Source organism: Bombina bombina, chromosome 5 (assembly GCF_027579735.1).
Source record: "Bombina bombina isolate aBomBom1 chromosome 5, aBomBom1.pri, whole genome shotgun sequence".
NCBI classification, from domain to species: Eukaryota; Metazoa; Chordata; class Amphibia; order Anura; family Bombinatoridae; genus Bombina; species Bombina bombina.
Window position 1 is genome coordinate 849,004,468 of NC_069503.1, and position 22,827 is coordinate 849,027,294.

Consider the following 22,827-nt stretch of genomic DNA (forward strand, 5'->3'; position numbering starts at 1 on the left):
CAGGAAAGGAATCTAACCCTATCACCAATGAGGAGATGAGCGACCCTGAATCGATAGATGCTGAATCTCAATCTAGTGTGCGCTCAGAAGCCATCACATCACTACATTACTAAAGCTACCCTACATCATATGTTAGCCAGTCAAACACGCTCTATCACCCAGGAAATTCAACGGTCCTCTGCGGAACTGAAAAAGGAAATCTCAGAGATTGGAGAAAGGGTCGAAGCACTAGAGCGGAAACAGGATGATTTAGCAGTAGACCAATCAAACCTACTCAATTACTCTGAAACCCTAGCAGACCAGATGACTCAACTTGAGTTTAAAATGGCAGACATTGAAGACAGATCTCGCAGAAACAACATCCGGTTTAGGGGCATCCCAGAAACTATAGAGAATGCCCAACCCTACCTAAAGGAGCTATTTACAGAACTCGTGGGCACCCCAGACGGACACACTGATACAATGGAAAGAGCCCATAGAGCCTTAAGATCACGACTTACTCCCGCTGACAAACCAAGGGATGTAATTGTCTGCTTTCACAGCTACATATATAAAGATAAACTTATACAAGCAGCCTTCAAAAGGCCGCCTATGCCTGAAAAATTCAAGGATGTTCAACTCCTGCCTGACCTTTCAACTCATACACTACAGTACCGTAAAACCTTTCAACAAATCACTCTGACACTCAGGAAGGCTAATATTAAGTACAGGTGGGGCCATCCTACAAATCTAGTAGTCACCAGAAATAACCAGAGCCACACAATCAACTCTATACCTCAAGGTATGGCTCTCCTGGCAACATGGGGCTTACACCAGGAACAACCTCCACCGGTACAGCCGACATACCCAAAGCTGAGAGCTTCGGCTTCCGAATGGACTATCAAAGAGCAAAGAGCTAAGAAACCTAAAACTAACCCACCGTAAACACACGTCTGGTACCCTTTAACGGAACTGATCTAGACTTCATTTAATCTGGAAGTTTGACCTGTCTTCAACAGATCATAACTGAGATTGAGTTAAAGTTTTAAAAAAGTTTACTATTAGATAGTACAATTAAGTTATGTGTTTGATTGTTATTTTAAGGTTGTTGTCTTAATCTAAGTATTGCTCATATGTAATAGCAAGTTAATTTACTATGTTTACTGCGGAGCAGGGTCCACTCCAAAGACCCCTGTTTCTGTTCGCTTCTCGCCCCCCCACAGGCAGCCCACACTAGGGCTCCACCATAGCGAACTATTTTCGCTAACTCTCCTTCACTTTATCTGTTGCCTATTCCCCTCCCCTTGTCCTCCCCACCTACACTGACTCTTATTATTAAAAGACTTGACCTGCTCCCCACACCTCCCTATGCCACCCCTCAAAATACTAACCCATAATGTAAGAGGCCTAAATTCCCCACATAAGCGCAGCCTTTTAGCTAGATCACTCAAATTTCATAACCCTGACGTAGCATTCCTTCAGGAGACACATTGGTCATCAGACAACCCTCCCTACACAATATCTAAAGATTACACTGTCCTCGAACACACCTCTTTTTCAAAAAAAGCCAGAGGTACGGCAATTTTAATCCATAAAAGAATAGCTTATGAACCAATCCAAGTCCTAAAAGATCCCCAATCTAGATTTCTCATTCTAACATGTAAACTAGACCACACTGATCATACCTTAGTCTCTATCTATCTACCTAACTCACATCAGCCTAGATACCTCAAGCGGATCCTACACACAGTTGACCGGATAAAAATAGGCAGAGTCTTACTAGCTGGGGACTTCAATATGACTTGGGACCCAATACTAGACAGAAAAAGAACTTCCCGGACAAAACACACTACCCCTCCTGCTCAACTCTCCCAAAAGTTCAGACAAATCATTACTCACTTCTGCTACTTCGATGTATGGCGTTCACTTCATGCCAGGGATAGAGACTACATTCACTTCTCATTTCCTCATAGAACATACTCCAGACTCGACTATGTTTTTTGCTCGGCAGAAACCCTTGACCAAGTCAAACACTCTACCATCTCCCTATGCCCATGGTCTGATCACGACTTAGTCACAGTAACCCTCCGTTCAGTGGAACGACATAATGTTAAGCCTTCATGGCGCCTCCCGCAGGACATCCTACAGGATGCTGCATTTAAGGAAACCTTGAGACAAGACATAGCCTTCTACTGCCAAACTAATGACAATAATCAGGTCAGAGACGACACACTATGGGGGGCGGCAAAGGCCACCTTTAGGGGTCTCATAATTAAAAAACAAGCTCACCTCAAAAAACTATCTGGCCTACCCCTCTCCAAATCTCATATCGAATTACGTCGCCTAGAACTCCTAAACAGAAATACTCCCTCAGATGAAAACACAGCTCAAATTATACAGATTAAAAATCATATTAACCAACTAGAGCTAAAACGCACTCAGGCTAATGTATTTAAACTAAAACAGATTACTTACCACAAGAGCAACAAAGCAGATACACTATTAGCAAATAAACTTAAAAATAGGACAAGCACCTCAAGAATACATCAGATTCAATTTGAAAACCAGACATACCGCAAACCCTTAGACATTGGTACTTGCTTTGAGAGATTTTACTCAAACCTATACAATTTAGAAAAAAATGCAAGCGACAAACTAACTCCTGTTGACAAGATTAGCTCCTTCCTTCGCAACTTAAATCTCCCCTCATTGTCGCCTGACGACCAAGAAACACTCTCATCCCCCTTCACCTCTAAGGAAATCAAATACGTAATAAAGCATCTAAAACCTTTCAAAACTCCGGGCCCAGATGGCTACTCGGCAGCCTTCTACAAAACATACACAAACGAACTAACCCCACTACTCTTAAGATTTTTTAACTATGCTAGAGAACAGGGTAGGTTTAGTCAGGAATTCCTGGAAGCAACGGTGATTACTATCCCTAAGCCCCAAAAAGACCCATCTTTATGCTCCAATTACAGACCAATATCCCTAATTAATTTAGACATTAAAATTTACGCTAAATTATTTGCTACACGCATATCTAAATTACTCCCGAAACTCATAAACCTAGACCAAGTAGGATTTATCCCTCATCGCGAAGGACCAGACAATACTAGACGTCTCTTAAACATCTGCACTGAATCCACCAGACTAAATAGGCCATTCTCTGTAATCTCATTAGATGCAGAGAAGGCTTTTGACCGTGTTAGATGGTCCTACTTATGGGAAACCCTTAAAATCTTTGGTTTCCCAGATCAAATTATCAAAGCGATACAGGCCCTTTACTCCACTCCCACAGCAGTAGTTAGAGGCCTAGGCTTTGCCTCACCCCCCTTCCCAATATCTAATGGCACCAGACAAGGGTGTCCACTCTCACCCCTTCTTTTTGCCCTGGCAATCGAACCATTAGCAGAACAAATCAGACAAGATATAAAAATTGATGGCATCCGCCTACATGGCACTATCCACAAAATTGCACTCTTTGCAGACGACATCACAATATTCTCATCAGACCCCCTATCTTCATTCCCGAGACTGATAGAAATCTTAGACTCCTTTGGAGACATGTCACATTACAAGTTAAATCTAGATAAAACAGAAATCTTTACTTGGGGAATTCCACAGAACACAGTTGACACCCTCAGAGTCCGATATAGAGTCCACTGCGTCAATAATTTTATCTCCCATTTAGGCGTTAAGATATCGAATAATATCCCTCAGATGATCAAAGACAACTACCTGCCCCTTTTAACCGAACTGCGCACCCTGAAAGACAAATGGGACTACACTTATATCTCATGGATAGGTAGGTTAACAGCCCTTAAAATGTCTTTTCTACCTAAAATTACTTATTTATTTAGATGTCTACCTCTCCGTATCCCGGGATATCTCCTTCGCCAATTTCAGAGTGAATTTACAAAATATATTTGGCAACACAAACCCCCCAGAGTGGCGCATAAAATCCTTCAAAGCCCCCTTAGTAGAGGAGGTATAGCCTCCCCATCAATAACTAGGTACTATGAAGGAGCCATGCTCACCCATATCTCGCAATGGGGTGCGAAAGATTCCCCTAGCAAATGGAAAACCATAGAACAAGCCTCCCTCCCAAGCCATATATTTTTACCCGATTTAATTTGGATCCCTGCCCATCTAAGACGTACCTCAGACATTAGCAATAACATAATACGAGAATGCCTCACCATATGGGATAAGCTAAGACACTACCCACACATCGCTCCACATCCTTCACCTATTACCCCCTTGACAGGTCTCCTACGAGGCTTACCTGACTCTCATCCTAATACTTGGACAAGAATTGGAATACAAACAGTAGCTGACCTCTGGGTTACTTCACCTTCCCCGCACTTCGTGACACTCTCAGAAATAAAAGCTAGCTCCAACTTACCCAGGTACATGACATACGAATACACAAGACTAAAGAGCTTTCTTATTAGCTGGGGATTTCGACCTGAGTTACACCGACCCCGTACACTCTGGGAAGCGACTTGGCAACAAGGTAACAAACTTCACAGACCATTGTCAATGCATTACACCTTAATAGGAAACACAGACTCTGAGAATAAACTTCCTCACTTGCTCGCATGGGAATCAGTGCTGAACTTGACCCTGTCTCCACAAATATGGCATCATGTCATCTCCCTCACTAAAAAAGCACTACACTGTGTCACACTCTTCGAAACATATTATAAACTCTTAACGAACTGGTACCTTACCCCTGCGAGACTTAACAAAATGTTTGTCTCTACCTCTCCTTTATGCTGGCGTAATTGTGGCAAAAAAGGAGACTCTCTACACATATGGTGGGAATGCCCCAGGTTAAAACCCTTGTGGAGTACCTGCTTCCGTACACTAGGGAGATTAGGCATAACACTTCCTATAACCCCTTCTAGTGCCCTCTTACACATAGGCATTACTAAACTTCCTAAACATCAAGCATACCTAACAATCTATTTGCTAACAGCTACTAAAGTGACAATAGCCAAGGCTTGGAAAACCGAGACGCCCCCAAAATGGTCATGCATCCTAAACTATATGGCATACATCTACAATATGGAGAAACCTATTTTTTACTCTCTGAATAATTCAGACCTATTCGAACTAGTGTGGGCAGACTGGCAATCTAATCACTCCATTACTTGGACCCCGAACTCCAGAGTAAACGCACACTAGGCAACCTTCTCCATGTACCATCCGCATACGAACTAAACCTCTGCCTCTAATAACAACCCCTCCTTTCCTCCCTCCCCAGTCCCTCCCCCCACCCCAGTCAACTCACCTCATCTGACTCGAACTATACTCTGTTCATTTTCCTCATTTTATGAACACATTCTGATCTGGCACATTTTTGGTGTATCATTTTTTTTCTTTTTTTTTTTTTTTCTTTGTTCATACTTTCTGTAGGAGCCTGCGAGCTCCAAATTGTTTATTATGTCACTATCATATTTGAGAAATCTTTACTAATAAAAACTTTGAAACTTAAAAAAAAAAAAAAAAAAAAAAAAAAAAATGAGCCTTAATGAGTCTAGAAAATTGGATATTAAAGGGACAGTGTACTGCCTTTTTTTCTCCTCTAATGTGTTCCCAATGATCCATTTTACACTGATGGAGTGTATTAAATTGTTTTAATTTATTTTATAATTTAAGATAGCAGTATTTGCCTGCTGTAACCACACTTATACTTATTTACTGTAAATGTTAATATTAAAGTACCATTTATAGAAAAGCTGTGTAAATATGAAAGTTTAGAAGAAATCAAGCTGCCAGTGGTGGTGGGTGGGGGTGCAGAAAGATATGTGAGAGAAAAGATAAGGAAGATTTTATGTAAATTAAAAGATAAGCTTATGTGGGCGGAGCCAACTGCCAAAGCAACAAGACGTGCCATCTCAATGCTCCTGAAGTTTGATCATTAAAATATTGATTTATGACACTCTAAGAATTTATATATTTCTATATCTGGCTCTTAACATATGCTAAGACTTGGATTCCATAATCTGGGACTAAGATAAAACATAATTGATATAAAAATGCTGCAGAGGCCTACTAGCTAGCTGAGACCGTGTCAGGGAGTATAACACTATACCTGAAGTTACCTTTGCACTATATCGGCTGGCAGAGAAATAACTCCTATACTGTCATTACCCCTTCAGCATTCTAATGGAGAAACAAATACTCGCTGCGTTGCAAGATTTAATGTGCTCCATGGATTTCCATCAGCAAGCCCTTGTCGCTGAACTGAGGGCTGTTATGGATCCACCACAGAATTCAATGCCGATAAGAGAGGTCGCGTGAGAGATTGACTGGTTGGAACCAGACCCACCACATTTGCCCAAAGATGCTCCCAGAGTTCCAGTGGAGAAGATCATGACAGACAAAGTAGACCTCAGTCTTATGATGGTGGAACAGATGGAAATAGATGAGTAGGATAGTACCTGGCAGCCCTTCTCTGCTCTCACAGGGCCAGCGCAGCGGAACGTAGCACATTCGGAGAGGTTACGGCCACAGCTGTTCAGATCGACCAGAGCATGCAGCTTGCAGTTGACAGCCTACTCTCCCTCCTGTACTGCGATGGCCGACTCATCCGGAGATCCTCCTGTAGAGGCTGGGGCTAAGTTAAGTGCAAAGTCTGAACTGGGAGCTATGCAGAACACAACATATCTAAGACATACCACGCTGCAGAAGACAGGGAAAAACAAGTATAACCATGAGGGAATTAGGGCGCGAACCATTACTAGCTCATACCTGCAGCTTTCCAGGGCTGGATTGGCTTCACTTACACAAGAATCCGTATTCAGTCATGGTTGCTCACTCCACCCTTCGACCTACGCTGAGGTTCCACCAGGGTCCCCTTTCAGATCTGGAGTAGGCTAACGAGTGACTTACTTGGCTCTCTACTCCACCAGTACCGGCCCAGATTCAGAATATATACATGTGCATACTATAGACTTAATATACTTGGAACATTGTCAGACCTCATAAGCTCTGGCGACGCTTAGTGTTGCTACTGAACATTCTTTCTCCATGCTCTGGAATGCTGCTGCGTAGTACTGCCCTATCTTTGGTTCTGTTGAGGTGATAGTTCTTTATTTTTAGCTTATCTTTTATAAGGAGCTACACTTTATTACTACACTATTTTCTAAGTTCATATGTATATTTATAGCTTCTTCGAATTAATCACTTTTTCCCCCTCAAGCATTGTTATAATCTAAGACCCATATTACTCATTGAGAGTTTTACTTGTTAAAATAAGGCTGTAGGAATATAACACAATGTTCTCTTTGCACAAGTTATATTGGTATCTACATGTGAGTACACTGTGCCTTCACGTGATTGGTCATACTCCATATAAGTGTATAGCTCAGCTCCAAGTTTACTTCTGCATATTATACTAATCTCCAGAGGTAGCTTTCCCTTCCTCCTTATAACATGTTAGAGGACAGACACAGCATAACCACTTAGTATGCTGAAGACAGGAAGTTGTCTTAAATGGACCCTTCACAGATTTCTATATCGTTAGATAATGGTAAATGATAACATTAGGGTTTCTATATTACTCAATTACAGGCACCCGGTGCTCCACAATACCTTATTTGCTGAAAATATACTCATAATTATTAAAAGAGGGGTATATTTAAGCCTTTGGAGACTTATCATCATCTGCCGGTTCCCTGACAGTAATCTTTTTATTATTTATTGCACTTACTATACGGAGACCATAAAACTGAGATATAACTATATTCACGAGGTTGGTATTACCGAATTACCTATTTTTTACCGATTACCTATTTTGAACATATATTATGGTACTCCCTTATATCACTATAACTATAAATATACAATTTTACCTTAAATATCATGATTACTGGTATATGTAGCCCTAGTTGATTTTAGTAATGTTATTACATGGCTCCACATTTATCAAAGGAACATTTACAATGTCTAGTCTTCAAAGGTATAGAGTTCAGCTAATTTTAAGGTACCTGGCGATTATTCCATAAAATATGCATATATCTATATCTTGTGTTAAACTGTGTAATTGCTATATCATAGTTGTATATCCGCTATAGCTATTTTATCTTCCACACCTGTGGTCTCCATCCCACACACTAATCAACACTTCTCACAAAGTCTCCTCATAAGCAAGAGTTATTGACAAGCTCAAACTGCATATTCCCTTACATTTTTACACCACTCATAAAAAGATTGGTTATTCAGGACCTCCCACAGTGCTCAATCCATACTACCCTAGAGAGCGAAAGTATTTATATAAGGTAAGTGAGTAGTCTAGTACACATATATATCCTCCACAAAGTACCCACTTCCTTTGGGTTCCTAGACCACTATATATCCAAAGAACACTTTATTCCTAGCTCTCCTACATATCAAGCCGAATGGTTAAAGACTCTTTATCTTAAGTTATAATTTACTCTGAGTCTCATTATAGCTACAGATTTACATATGGAAGAATTCTTACACACCTCTCCCCTGTTAGAACAATACAATCAGCTGATACAACAGCCAGCAATTTTAAGCCCTCACATAGCTGATAGGTAAGGATAGCCTGAGATATGCATATTTCTATTTAGGACATATTTCACTGTGTTGGCCAAAACATTTGAAGAAAGTTGGTACCTTTGTATGAGTTGCCTAGCGTACTTAGTACTGTATTCCCCGGTCTGCGACCTGAACCCCAGAACATAATCACCCACCTTATTTAACCTACTACTAGATTCTTTTTTTTTTTTTTTTTCATTTTATAATTTTTTTATTGAGGTAATATATAAGTCAGTACAAGATAAACAGTTACATAGGCCCTCAACCCGTAAGGGCCAATAACAGTGATATGCAGTACTATACATAAACCACAGATTATCTCCATATTATAAAGCATATAAAAGAAAACATACAGTTCAAAGTCTAAAGTCAAAGAAAATGCTGGCATTAAAATTCTGCCTATGTGGTTATTAAAGCCTAAGAAAGTGACCTCAAATTTTCTAATTAGCATATAGGGTCACTGTAAAGCCCTTGGGTCTATATTCATCCATATGTATGTAAAATTGTCAAGTAGAGAACCTATAGGGCCATAATGTTAGCCTGTATATAAAGCACACTCCTCAAACTAAAGAGACCTCACTCAGATCTCTAACCACTCAGAAAATGTATAATAAAAGAGTAGAAGAGTAAGACTGACAATATATAATATATAGATAGGAGTATTACTAGCCTCTATATTATGGTAGCCATTTGTTAAATGGCAGGTTAATTAGAGGGAATCTGCATTCCTGAGTTTAGTTACTAAACAAATACTGGGGGGAGACCCCCAGGGGGGGAATCGGGGCCAACCAACAATTAGTTCAAGACTATTTAAATAGGACTGTGAAGAAAGAAAATTCACAACTAACCTAAATAACTGAACTGATGGGTGCACAGGCATAAACAATTAAGGGCTATCCATTTTGCTTTGGAAAAATATATATACACATACAGTAAGCATCGAGAAATTTGTACCTAAATACATCTCAAAGAAAGCAGTACATTTTTATATAGTATGTTGAAATATAAACATTCTAAAGTTAACTATAACGTCAATAAGCACAAGGGTTAAGATATGCCGCCCTGGCCGCAGACAGCACACCAGCCCCCATGTCAAACAATGATATAGCATATTAAGAGTAGCAGTACTAAATTATACTTAATTAAAAACTTATTGTTACAATATAGGTACACAGTAGATGTAATATAAACATATTACTAATAATCTGAGCTTACTGATTGAGAGTGGTATATAGTTCACATATAAACATACGGCAACAAAAAATAGTACCAGGGGCTCTGCAAGCACTATATCAATAAAAGAAAGATGTGTCTTTAAATGACAAGGAGAGTATTCACATAATTATAACTAACAGCTAACCTTCAGGTAGTATAGAGTATGCGCTCAGGTTCCTATACTAAATAATACTTAGCAGTGGGAGACTCGAAGAACATAGCAAAAATATAGGTACAAATAAAACCCTTGTCTGGGGTCGCCATTTAAGCTTAACAAAGGGTCTATAGCACACCAGGAAATCAAGACAGGAATGGTAAAACATATAACAAAACCATTTGTTCATTAGACTATAAACTTATAACTTATTATTCTTATTATTCCAAAGGAACCTTTAACAAAATAACAGGGTTAACAATATCAGACAGAACTGCGTAGCAAGTCTATCAATTCAACAATGTCTGATCCATATTGGTGTCTATGATACTGCAAATTGGTCTCATCAGGGACTTTAAACCACACCGACTACTTGAACTGTCCAGACATCAGTATAGTAAGATTCCGGTCTGCACAAAGGAATATGAAGGGTCAGTGACGGAACAAATAGGTAGATCCAGCATGGCAGCAAAGCCACATCAGCCTCAGAGAGAACGTTCAGCACACCTCCCTTGGGGAAATTAGCCACTTTAGCAGAATCGCTCTCTAGGTCTCCACCAGTCTTAGCTTCAGACCGGATTGTCCCCAGCCGCTTTTTATCCCTTCTCCGGTCCCAAACTGCTGCATCTGATGTAGAGTCAGTCGACTCAGGAGTGTTCAAGGTAGGTGCGCCACACTGTAGCACCTCAGCAAGGCCAACGCTCCCAGACGTAACTGAGGGCTGTGTTCGGGCATCACAACTCTTGGCTATGTAAAAGGTGGGTGTCTATAGAGTGGGAACTAAGACTCTTGTCACTCTCTCATCCAGCAAAAATACTCCCGGAGTGGTGCAGGAAACAGGATCCATCTTTTTTGTTACTGCCCTTTTGTCAGCAGCAATCAATAGGCCTGTGTCTGTGCCCGCTTCCTCTGCGTCAGATAAAAGTTGAGGAGAGTTGCAACTCGTTATCAAGAGAACAAGCTTTCTCTCAGCCTCCATTATTACCGCATCCACTCTGCTGTATATATCCTCCATAGTGTCTAACCAAGTCGCTCCACGTGGCAAGACAACAAAGAAGAAAAAATATGGCTGTTCACTTCAGGCCGCAGTATGCCAATCAGTAGCTTGTACACTTTGGCTCTGCGTAGGCTAGATATATTTCTTCTAGATGTGACTGAGCTATAGACACACAGTGTAAATGATCCTTTTTTTATCAATAAGTATAGTTATATGCCAGTCTGGCTCTGGAGCTCCTTCTCTGTGCGTCCGTTCTGTTCCGTGGCTGGCTCCACCTACTACTAGATTCTTGATACGATGAAGCGGTCCAACTATCACATAGTAGATGGAGTATCCCCTACCACACTTTACCAAAACCAGGTAGTTATTACTTTTCGCTAGGTCCTTCACGCCCATCACACATAATAGATTGGTCTCGTCATAACTCGCATGTTCTCTAGATTAAATCTAGCCCCTCTGGTTTCAGTAATTTTGCTATGGCATTTAGAGTTCCCTTAAATGCCAGTATATAATCCTACTAAATAGACCCGCCCCTCCCCCCCAGTCAAATCAAGAGTGTCTCTCGCCCACTGATCTCCCTTTCATATACCCAAACCATACTACTACCCACTGCAACATATAGGTACACGCTTTATAAATTTAACCCTTTGAGTACCCTTGAACATTGAAACACCTATATTCCATATACCTCAATAATAAGTTCTCCATACTCACACACCTATACCATACTATGACCCGCTATACCATGTAGTGTCTGGTTTAAAGAAAAAGAGGTTTTTCTATCTCTAAACAGGTTATTTTTCTCTGTCCTAATTGTTTCTAATCTCTCCTATTAGGTAACTTTGGATATTGAATAGGACAATCTACACTCGCCATTATAAACTTCTATTGTAGCATTTTATATTGTATGTAACCTGTGTGGACTGGCAATTGAATGTTATCTTTTCTTTCAACCTCAATAAAAAAATTTATTTAAAAGAAAAAAAAAAGATAAGCTTATGAGATCTTTTTTCCATGAAAGCTCAGCCAATAGTTTGCGGTTTCAATTAACAGAGACAGCTAGTTCATATACAAAATATACCTAACAGAGCAATATCCAATAGATTTTAAACTCTGCAACTTGTATAACAAGTCATTATAAACACATAAAGGGGAAAACTATTTTACAGTACATTGTCCACTTAAAGGGACATGAAACCCAAAATCTTTCTTTCACGATTCAGATAGAGAATATAATTTTAAACAACTTTCCAATTTACTTTTATTGTTTAATTTGCTTCCTTTTCTTGTTATCCTTTGCTGAAAGATTTATATAGGCAAGCTCAGGATCAGCAAAGAACCTAGGTTCTAACTGCTGATTGGAGGCTGCATATATAAACCGATTTTCATTGGCTCACCCATGTATTCAGTTAAAAAACAATAGTTTGAAATGAAAAAAATTAGATAATAGAAGTAAATTAGAGTTTTTTAAAATTGTATTCTGAGGGGGGCAGAGTCCGCAGCGCATGCGAATAGTCGCAAATTTTCAGGGCTCCAGCTATCACTGTTTTACAACCAACTCAGGACACCACTCAATAGCAAATTAAACCCTTTGAAAGTAGTGGGATACATGCCTGACATCTACTCAACACTCGTCGAATGTTAAATTACGGCATCAATATAACTAATGATCTGAGACTTTCTTACTCAATAGTACATACTGTTACCTTCACCTTCTGCACTCACTTGGCAAACTCCTAGAATCTTATAAGCCTACGTTTGCCACAGCTTTAAACAGAGCTCTTGATCTTACAGATAATAGTGGATGTCCGACAGAGGTTTGCCTAAGCCCATCTGATAAAAAGAGCGATGACGGTGATGCTCTGGGGCCCCAGCATCTACTGCATGCTTCGGAAACTTTAACGACGGCGGCTGGGTATGTGACATTCCATGTGATTGAGCGGTCGGATCAAGAGATTTTGTTAATGAGTGCTACTGTGGAGAGTCTTCCTGGAGACTACCCAAACTTTTCACTCAGGAAAGCTTGGAGATGTTGGTTCCCAAATACCACCAGAGCCCATGGATACCACTGCTGCTAACAGTCAGTTGCATGATTGGAGTGTTTTACTCTTAGGACTAAGAGAAATTACTACACCCGAGGGAATCTCATCTATGTGGAGGCTCTATTACCTGTTCAGTTTTGCTCAGTGCAAGTTCTGTGGAGCAGTGGTTGAAAGACTGGTTCCTGAACTTAGTGCCTTTTCCTTTTGCTTGATCTTTGACATTCATGTATGTTTTTCCTAGGCCTGGAAAACCCTCATCTTAAAATGGGTGTGGGGTGACTGGTGTATATGTGTTCTGTTATATATGTTAGTGTATAACATGAGTAGCTGTAGAGACTACTAATATTTCTCTAGTTTGTGTTTACTCCTCATGACAGTTAGATAGCTAGAATGTAGAGTAAACATTACGATAAAATCCTATAAACCTTTTAGATAATCTCTATATAATCTTTCATTGGTCCTTGTCGTGACTTCCTAAGAACACTCATGACTATAAGGTTTTGGGGTCTATACTTCATCTGCAACTATAATGACTGTTGTAATGTACACTTAGTTGATATATACCAATGACATTTTCTAATGTTAATTTTGCTATATTATGAAATTTATACTCCCAGCAACTTTTTTTACGGAGCCTTGAGCTAATGACATACAGTATATATTTCTTATTTGGCTCTATATGTTTGGTCTTATCTTGAGGAGAGGCCATGTTTGCATGGTTCTAATGCTACTTCTCATTCGCTCATATTACACTCTTGGGAAACACATACGACTAGATTACGAGTTGTGCGTTAGGCTTAAAAAGCAGCGTTGGCAGGTCCCGGTTTAACGCCCGCTAGTATTACAAGTCTTGAAGGTACAGGTGTACCGCTCACTTTTCTGCCAATCGGCAGCCAATCGGAATTAAGGTAGAAAAAAAATTGGATCAGCCAATAGGATTGAACTTTTTTTGGGGGAGCTTTTTATTTTGTTAGGGGGATTAGATTAGGTGTAAATAGTTTAAAAATCTTGTAATTTGTTATTATTTTCTGTAATTTAGTGTTGTTTTTTTGTACTTTAGATAATTTAATTTAATTGTATTTAATTGTATTTAATTTAGGGAAATAATTTAATTGTAGTGTAGTGTTAGGTGTAATTGTAGCTTAGGTTAGGTTTTATTTTAAAGGTACTTTTGTATTTATTTTAACTAGGCAGTTATTAAATAGTTAATAACTATTTAATAACTATTGTACCTAGTTAAAATAAATACAAACTTGCCTGTAAAATAAAAATAAACCCTAAGCTAGATACAATGTAACTATTAGTTATATTGTCGCTATTTTAGGATTTATTTTATAGGTAAGTATTTAGTTTTAAATAGGAATAATTTAGTTAATTATTGTAATTTTATTTATATTTATTTAAATTATATTTGTTAGGGAGTGTTAGGTTTAGGGTTAGACTTAGGTTTAGGGGTTAATAACTTTAATATAGTGGCGGCGACGTTGGGGCGGCAGATTAGGTTTTAATAAATGTAGGTAGGTGGCGTAGATGTTAGGGCCAGCAGATTAGGGGTTAATAATATTTAACTAATGTTTGCGAGGCGGGAGTGCGGCGGTTTAGGGGTTAATATGTTTATTATAGTGGCGGCGACGTTGGGGGCAGCAGATTAGGGGTTAATAAATGTAGGTTGGGGGCGGCAGATTAGGGGTTAATAAATATAATGTAGGTGGCGGCGATGTTGGTGGCATCAGATTAGGGGTTCATAAGTATAATGTAGATAGCGGCGGTGTCCGGAACGGCAGATTGGGGGTTAATAATATAATGTAGGTCGTGGCAATGTTGGGGGCGGCAGATTAGGGGTTAATAATTGTAAGTTTAGGGGTGTTTAGACTCGGGGTTCATGTTAGGGTGTTAGGTGTAGACATAAAATGTATTTCACCATAGGAATCAATGGGGCTGCGTTAAGGAGCTTTACGCTGCTTTTTGGCAGGTGTTAGACTTTTTTTCAGCCAGCTCTCCCCGTTGATTCCAATGGGGAAATCGTGCACAAGCACGTTACACCAGCTCACCCCTAACATAAGCAGCGCTAGTATTGGAGTGCAGTAAGGAGCAACATTTTGCTCAACGCTCACTTCTTGTCTGGGTTGTAAAAACCCGTAATACCATCGCTGTCTGTAAGTGAGCGGTGAGCATAAACTGCTCGTTAGCACTGCACAGCCTCTAATGCAAACTTGTAATCTAGGTGATAGTTAGAGCCCCAGCCCCTTGATATGGGGACATACTTTTGAAGAGTCCAGGCTCTCCTCTTAACACCATACGTGTTATATTTATGAGTCCTCTTGGATTTTACTTTATATGATTCAGTTAATATTGTATGTTTGATATTGTTTTATATAAGCTTGTTCCTAAAAGTACAGTCCAGTTGAAAGTTACTTTCTAGTGGCTCTAGGCCCCCACCACAACCTATCATATGACAGTGTTTTTTCTGAATTGTTGGGTAATGTTAATGAGTACCTAGCCATCTAATGTGTCCGTATCTGAGTCCTAGGACTTTTTACCACATTGTGGAAATTTTCTGTTCATTTACGAGATTGCTTTAGTCCTCTTGTTTCACCCACAACTTTTATAACATCACTCAAAAGTTAGGGATTTCTTATTAGGGACTTATATATAAATACAACCTATATAAGTTGGCATTACAATAATCCTGGCTTAACTTGAGTGCTGTGGTTGGCAGCCACGATCGCAGGCAATAGCTTGAGTAATTTCCCACTCTATACTCTACTGAATTCACAACAGTATAAATTCCCTATGCTTTGTAACGTTACCTCCATTAATGTCAGGGTGCCAGGAATCAGACTGAGACTAGAAGTGCAAAAATAATCACACCTTTATTAATAGCAAAAAAATTATAAAAAAGTCCACAAGTCAAATAACAAGCCAGGAGTCAAAACCAGAGCTGGTAGTCAGACGAGCCTAGTCAAGAGCCAAAGCGAATAGTCAGACGAGCCGGAATCAGGAACAAGGAAAACAGCAGAGTCAGGAACAAGCCAGGGATCAGGAACCAGGAAGGATGTCAGGCAGCCAGGTAATACACAGGAACTCTCACAAACAGGTCTGAGACAACGCAAAGGCAAAGCATACTGAACAGAGGCCCTTTAAATAATAAGTGATAACATCACAATTCTGAGATTGCATCCTGTCTCACATGCATGATGCACACCAGTCTAGCCATAAAAGGAAGTGCAGTAAATGAGCAGCATCCCCCACAATGCACCAAGTCAGGAAGAGAGGTGAGTAAAATGGCTGCCAGCAGCACATGGCAAACACAACAGGGAAAAAACCCTGACACTTATTTTGTGGTTTATCTCGTAAACACTGCTGTTATAAATATTTTATACTGTATCCCGTATTATCAAAAACTCTGTTCTCTTGATATATATAGTAATATTTCTACCTATTGAGGTTTTAGAACAGTCTCACTTTTTAACTCATTATATTACAACCAGACCAAAAAATAAAAAAACAAGAGGTTTGTTACAAGACCCAAGAAAGGTCTCCACTATTCCATAATAACCTTCATTACTAGTTTCATTCAATATTTGTATGAGGTCCAAGAGTGGCTGCCTGAGCACATAGGAAGGTCTACATGTATTTATTTTGTCAAACTATTTTATTATTGTATGCTAACACTGTTTCCTGTTATTGAAATTTATTGTGATTTTACACTTGTATGCCTTATATTAACCCCTTGAGTGCTAACAAAGGCTCTGAGCCATCGTAGAGTTTCCCACTCTGGTGCTAACGGCAGCTCAGAGCCATCGCTAGCACTCTCCCACCTTGAGGGAGATCTGGGGGCTCCCACCCGCTCCTACCCCAGTGATTGGGCCTGCATAATGACAGGCATCACTTGGGCTTCACGTTATGAGCGGTGATGTCACGTGCAATGACGTGCTGATGTCACCACGCAACTTTATTTTTACTTAACAATGTTAAGTATAGGAGCAGGGGGCATGCTGCTTAGAAGCCTGTATCTCAGGCATCTAAGCAGCTACAGACCCCCAAAACCCACCGTTGGAAAGGTAATCGCCAAACCTTTCCAAAAGTGTAAGTCTTGGGGATCTGAAAAAAAAAGTAATTTAAAAAATAAAGAAAGAAAGAAAGAAAGAAAGAAAAACCTTAAAAAAGCTTAGCACTCAGGTGGGAAAGTGCTTAGCACTCAAAGGGTTATACCTCAATAAAAATATTTTTTTAAAAAATTGTATTCTGTATCTGAATCATGAAAGGAAAATTTTGGGTTTCATGACCCTTTAATTACAGCTAAAAAATAGCATTTGTGTGTTTTGACAATGCACAAAAGCAATCTTCTTTGTCTTGAAATAGTGTGAAAATAAAACCTAAAAGGCCAGTTTAGTGGTTTATGAAGATCTGCAAGAGCAGTCACAATGACTTCAGCAGAGCTTTTCATTTTGGATAATATTTCCAGCGTTAATGTGTTTATCGCTCTAGCACAAGGGTTAACCTTGGACTTGTGGTACGAGCATGAGTTTCCACTTTGCATTCACTGAAAGTATAGGGAGCATTAGTGACTGATAGTTTGCGCAAAAAAGGTTGCAATATTTTTACTACTAGAACTACAAGTAACATGTCAAAAAACATTGTGACCCTGCTTGCACAATATTGCACAAACTAATGCTCCATATACATTCAACGAGCACAAAGTGGATACTCACGTGCGACTTGTAGCACAGGTTCTAGCAGTAAAAATGTCACGACCTTGCGATCAAGTTTATACTTGGCAGTGGAGGCTCCTTCATAGGATCACGGCTGCACGTGAACCCCCCAAACGAATTTGAACCCCCCAAAAGAATAAGAAATAAATAAATTTAAAAAATTAACAAATTAAATAAATAAATCTTATTGGCTTAATAAATCTAATTATATCATTTTTCATTTTGACTTAATAAATCTAATTATATCATTTTTAATCCAGGCTCCATTGCAAAAAAAAAAAAAAATTGCCATGTTTAGTGCTATCTATCGCACAGCACCGCATGTGCGATAGATAGAAGTATAGGGAAAAGGACTTTCCCCTTTCTGTCTGCAGTGCCTGCAGCGCCGTCCACAACCCAGCCCACAGCCTTGCTAATCGCACAGCTTTTGGTGTGCAAGTGAGAGCAAGCTGTCATGTCACATGACACTCGCACACTGAGAGCTGTGTGTGTGGGAGGCACACATTGGGAACTGTAGGGTGCGCTATACTATTACAGAGCATAGGAATTTGTTCCACTTCCTGTTGCTCTATTACTGTGCGGGAACTCTAGCCTAAACTAGCCCTGTGTAGCTCAGCTGACAGTGAGTGAGGACACCAGTTAGGAGGAGGAGGTGGGTAATCAAATATATTCTGTAGTCAATGACTCACATGTCAGCCAGGGTACAAACCGTGCCAGTGTTGTGTCAAAAGCAAGTAGAAGGTTAAGCTTTTTACGGCTTACAGATAAAGAGGGCGCCAAGGGCTAAAGGTATCAGACACCAATATAATGTTAATTAAAATTATTTAATAGAAGTCAATATACAACCATAAAATCAAACAGTATAAACAGGGACGTCTCCCTAGGTTTTAAAATCCTATGTAACAGCTTATTGCTATAATTAGATCAGCAAATGAGAATAGATAGAAATAAAGTACATATACGATCTATTTTAAATGCAATAATCAATGAGTAAGTAAAAACAAGAGGTGAATAAAAATACGAAACAATATACGTTATACTTGAAACTAAGATATGTAGATGCCCAAGGGATATAGCAGATATTTCCCAAGTATACTGTGGGATATAGGATGGCGTGGAGCTTTTCAATAAAAGCGATTGGTCCGGAAAATGTCCAGTACACTTGAAATCGTATATAAAGCTTTGATTAAAAAATTTAACAATGTTAAAGCAGTGCTTTACTTTACCGCCTGTGAGATCTTCAGTCACACCAGGGACCACTACGAGAGCCAAGGCAGTCTCTCCCGAGCTGCAAACACAGACCACACACGTGTGTAGGGATGGCGTCTGACGTCACGCCTCGTCCGTTCGTTTCCTATGTAGACAGTTTGAAAGCGTGCTGGTATCGAGTGTAACAAAGTTGTGGATGTTGTCAACTCCTTCAGTGCACAAGCACTCTGTTTATATGCTTATACTTGTAGACACAGTTGGATATTTAAATTCATCCACACTGTGAGGGCTTGAAAGTTGTAGTGAAGAAATTAACCCGGGTAGCGATATTGTTCATAGATAGGGTGAAGTTTAATCACTCTTAGTATACTGCTACAAAGTCACAAGGTAATCGACGCATTTCACCCACCTGTGGGCTTTATCAAGATAATTGTGACTTGCAGCAAAGGCCTTTTTAAATGTTCAAATGGTGTGTGATTGGCTGTGTGTCTAATTGATGTTTCCCATTCACAGGAGAGTTTAAGGCGGTATATACTTATTTCTCTGTTTCAGGTTCATGTATCCCAAGTTAAAAACATGTTGATAGTCAAATAAATCCCTCTGGTACATACATTTACAAATTCAACATAATCCCTTTAAGGTATGCTCTCCACAAGCATTCCTGTTGTAAAATAATGTATATTAAAATTGCAACATGCCAAAATTAGATATAAATGAAGTTAGTTTATCAGATGTATATGCAGATCTTATGGATATGATAAACATCTCTCATAGAAAACGTATAGAACCTAATGTCATTATAACATATATATATATAGATAAGATATTTAAATATGCCCTATTTTAAAAAAGTGTGTGATCTTAGTCTAAAAATATTAAAAGAGGTATATGGTCTAGTTAGATGATAGTGCTACCCATAGATTAATGTGAAAAAATATAATGTGAAAAATAATAAAGAAAAAAGGAAAAATTGAGAAGAAAAAAAGAGAGAGAAAGAAAGAAAATAATAAGTGGGTATTAATTTTAAATTTAAGTGTGCTTCATTCAAATAGAAAAGGTGAAAGATCTAGTTCAGAGTTAAGTCCTTGTGGATATAAAGTGCTATATTTATAAAATAATTCCGCTTCTTTAATTAATAGTGTTTTCTCTGTATTGCCCCCCCTCCAGTGTCCTTTAATTTTTTGTACCCCCCAATTAATTCTTTGGTATTACCATGATGAGTGTCTTTAAAGTGCTTATATAGTGAAGTGTCATCCCTCCCTTTTTCTATACTTAACAAGTGCTCCCTTATCCTGTCTTTAAGACATCGAGTAGTTACACCAAAATAGAAAAGATTGCACGAACATTTCAGTACTTAAATAATATTTTTATGTGTGCATCTTATAACTTCTTTTATGGTGAGAATGTTTTTGGAGTTGTTAATCCTAAGAGCCTTCATTTTTGAACTGTGTTTACGAGGTTCGCACCGAGAGAGCCATCACTGAAAAAATTCTCTTCCCAAAAACCCATGAAGAGATTGGCATAACTCGGTGCTTGTTAAAAGAGGACAATATAATTGGTGCACAGCTAGAAGATAAACCCACATTTATTTTTAAGAAAGCTAGGAATTTTAGAACAATGCTAGCTCCAAGTGAACTTAAGATAAGCTCAACAATCAACTCTCAGGTAGATATGATGGGTAAAAGACCCACTGGTTTCTTCCCTTGTTATACATGCAAGGCATGTAAACACAGTTCAAAAGACACTCATCATGGTAATACCAAAGAATTAAGTTATTGGGGGGTACAAACAATTAAAGGACACTGGAGGGGGGGCAATACAGAGAAAACACTATTAATTAAAGAAGCGGAATTAATTTATAAATATAGCACTTTATATCCACAAGGACTTAACTCTGAACTAGATCTTTCACCTTTTCTATTTGAATGAAGCACACTTAAATTTAAAATTAATCCCCACTTATTATTTTCTTTCTTTCTCTCTCTTTTTTTCTTCTCAATTTTTCCTTTTTTCTTTATTATTTTTCACATTATATTTTTTCCCATTAATCTATGGGTAGCACTATCATCTAACTAGACCATATACCTCTTTTAATATTTTTAGACTAAGATCACACACTTTTTTAAAATAGGGCATATTTAAATATCTTATCTATATATATATATGTTATAATGACATTAGGTTCTATATGTTTTCTATGAGAGATGTTTATCATATCCATAAGATCTGCATATACATCTGATAAACTAACTTCATTTATATCTAATTTTGGCATGTTGCAATTTTAATATATATATTATTTTACAACAGGAATGCTTGTGGAGAGCATACCTTAAAGGGATTATGTTGAATTTGTAAATGTATGTACCAGAGGGATTTATTTGACTATCAACATGTTTTTAACTTGGGATACATGAACCTGAAACAGAGAAATAAGTATATACCGCCTTAAACTCTCCTGTGAATGGGAAACACCAATTAGACACACAGCCAATCACACACCTTCTGAACATTTAAAAAGGCCTTTGCTGCAAGTCACAATTATCTTGATAAAGCCCACAGGTGGGTGAAACGCGTCGATTACCTTGTGACTTTGTAGCAGTATACTAAGAGTGATTAAACTTCACCCTATCTATGAACAATATCGCTACTACTTAACCCGGGTTAATTTCTTCACTACAACTTTCAAGCCCTCACAGTGTGGATGAATTTAAATATCCAACTGTGTCTACAAGTATAAGGATATGAACAGAGTGCTTGTGCACTGAAGGAGTTGACAACATCCACAACTTTGTTACACTCAATACCAGCACGCTTTCAAACTGTCTACATAGGAAACGAACGGACGAGGCGTGACGTCAGACGCCGTCCCTACACACGTGTGTGGTCTGTGTTTGCAGCTCGGGAGAGACTGCCTTGGCTCTCGTAGTGGTCCCTGGTGTGACTGAAGATCTCACAGGCGGTAAAGTAAAGCACTGCTTTAACATTGTTATATTTTTGAATCAAAGCTTTATATATGATTTCAAGTGTACTGGACATTTTCCGGACCAATCACTTTTATTGAAAGTTCCACGCCATCCTATATCCCACAGTATACTTGGGAAATATCTGCTATATCCCTTGGGCATCTACATATCTTAGTTTCAAGTATAACGTATATTGTTTCGTATTTTTATTCACCTCTTGTTTTTACTTACTCATTGATTATTGCATTTAAAATAGATCGTATATGTACTTTATTTCTATCTATTCTCATTTGCTGATCTAATTATAGCAATAAGCTGTTACATAGGATTTTAAAACCTAGGGAGACGTCCCTGTTTATAATGTTTGATTTTATGGTTGTATATTGACTTCAATTAAATAATTTTAATTAACATTATATTGGTGTCTGATACCTTTAGCCCTTGGCGCCCTCTTTATCTGTAAGCCGTAAAAAGCTTAACCTTCTACTTTCACTATATCTTGACACTCTTTAGGGATAGTGTCTCTTAGAGAGGTGCTTGGTATTAGTTCCTAAGCGCACTTCTAATTTCTGTTTATCCTTAGCTTGTGTCAAAAGCAACTCTTGCAAGCAGGGTGGAGACCGGTGTTCTTTGTTGGTGGCTAAATGACAACTCCCGGGTCCTGTGGTCTCACTCACTAAGCACTGACTGTGCAGATGGGATCAGGCTGCTGCAGGCAGTCAAGGAAGCACAGAGTTAACATTTAACTAGTAAGTTCACTGCTTAGCATTTTGTTTATCCCTGCAGCGATTGTCCAGTCATAAACTTCCTAACCTATCTGACACAGCACTCGCTCATTAATGGACAGTGTAAGAAGGAACTGTGAACTTCTGTTTAGGCTAATGCTGCAGCTGTTAAATAGTGGAGCTCTGCCCTGGGCGTTTATGTTTGTTTACCTTTTCTGTTCCCTAGCAGTTTCTTTTTGGGGCTTGTAAAT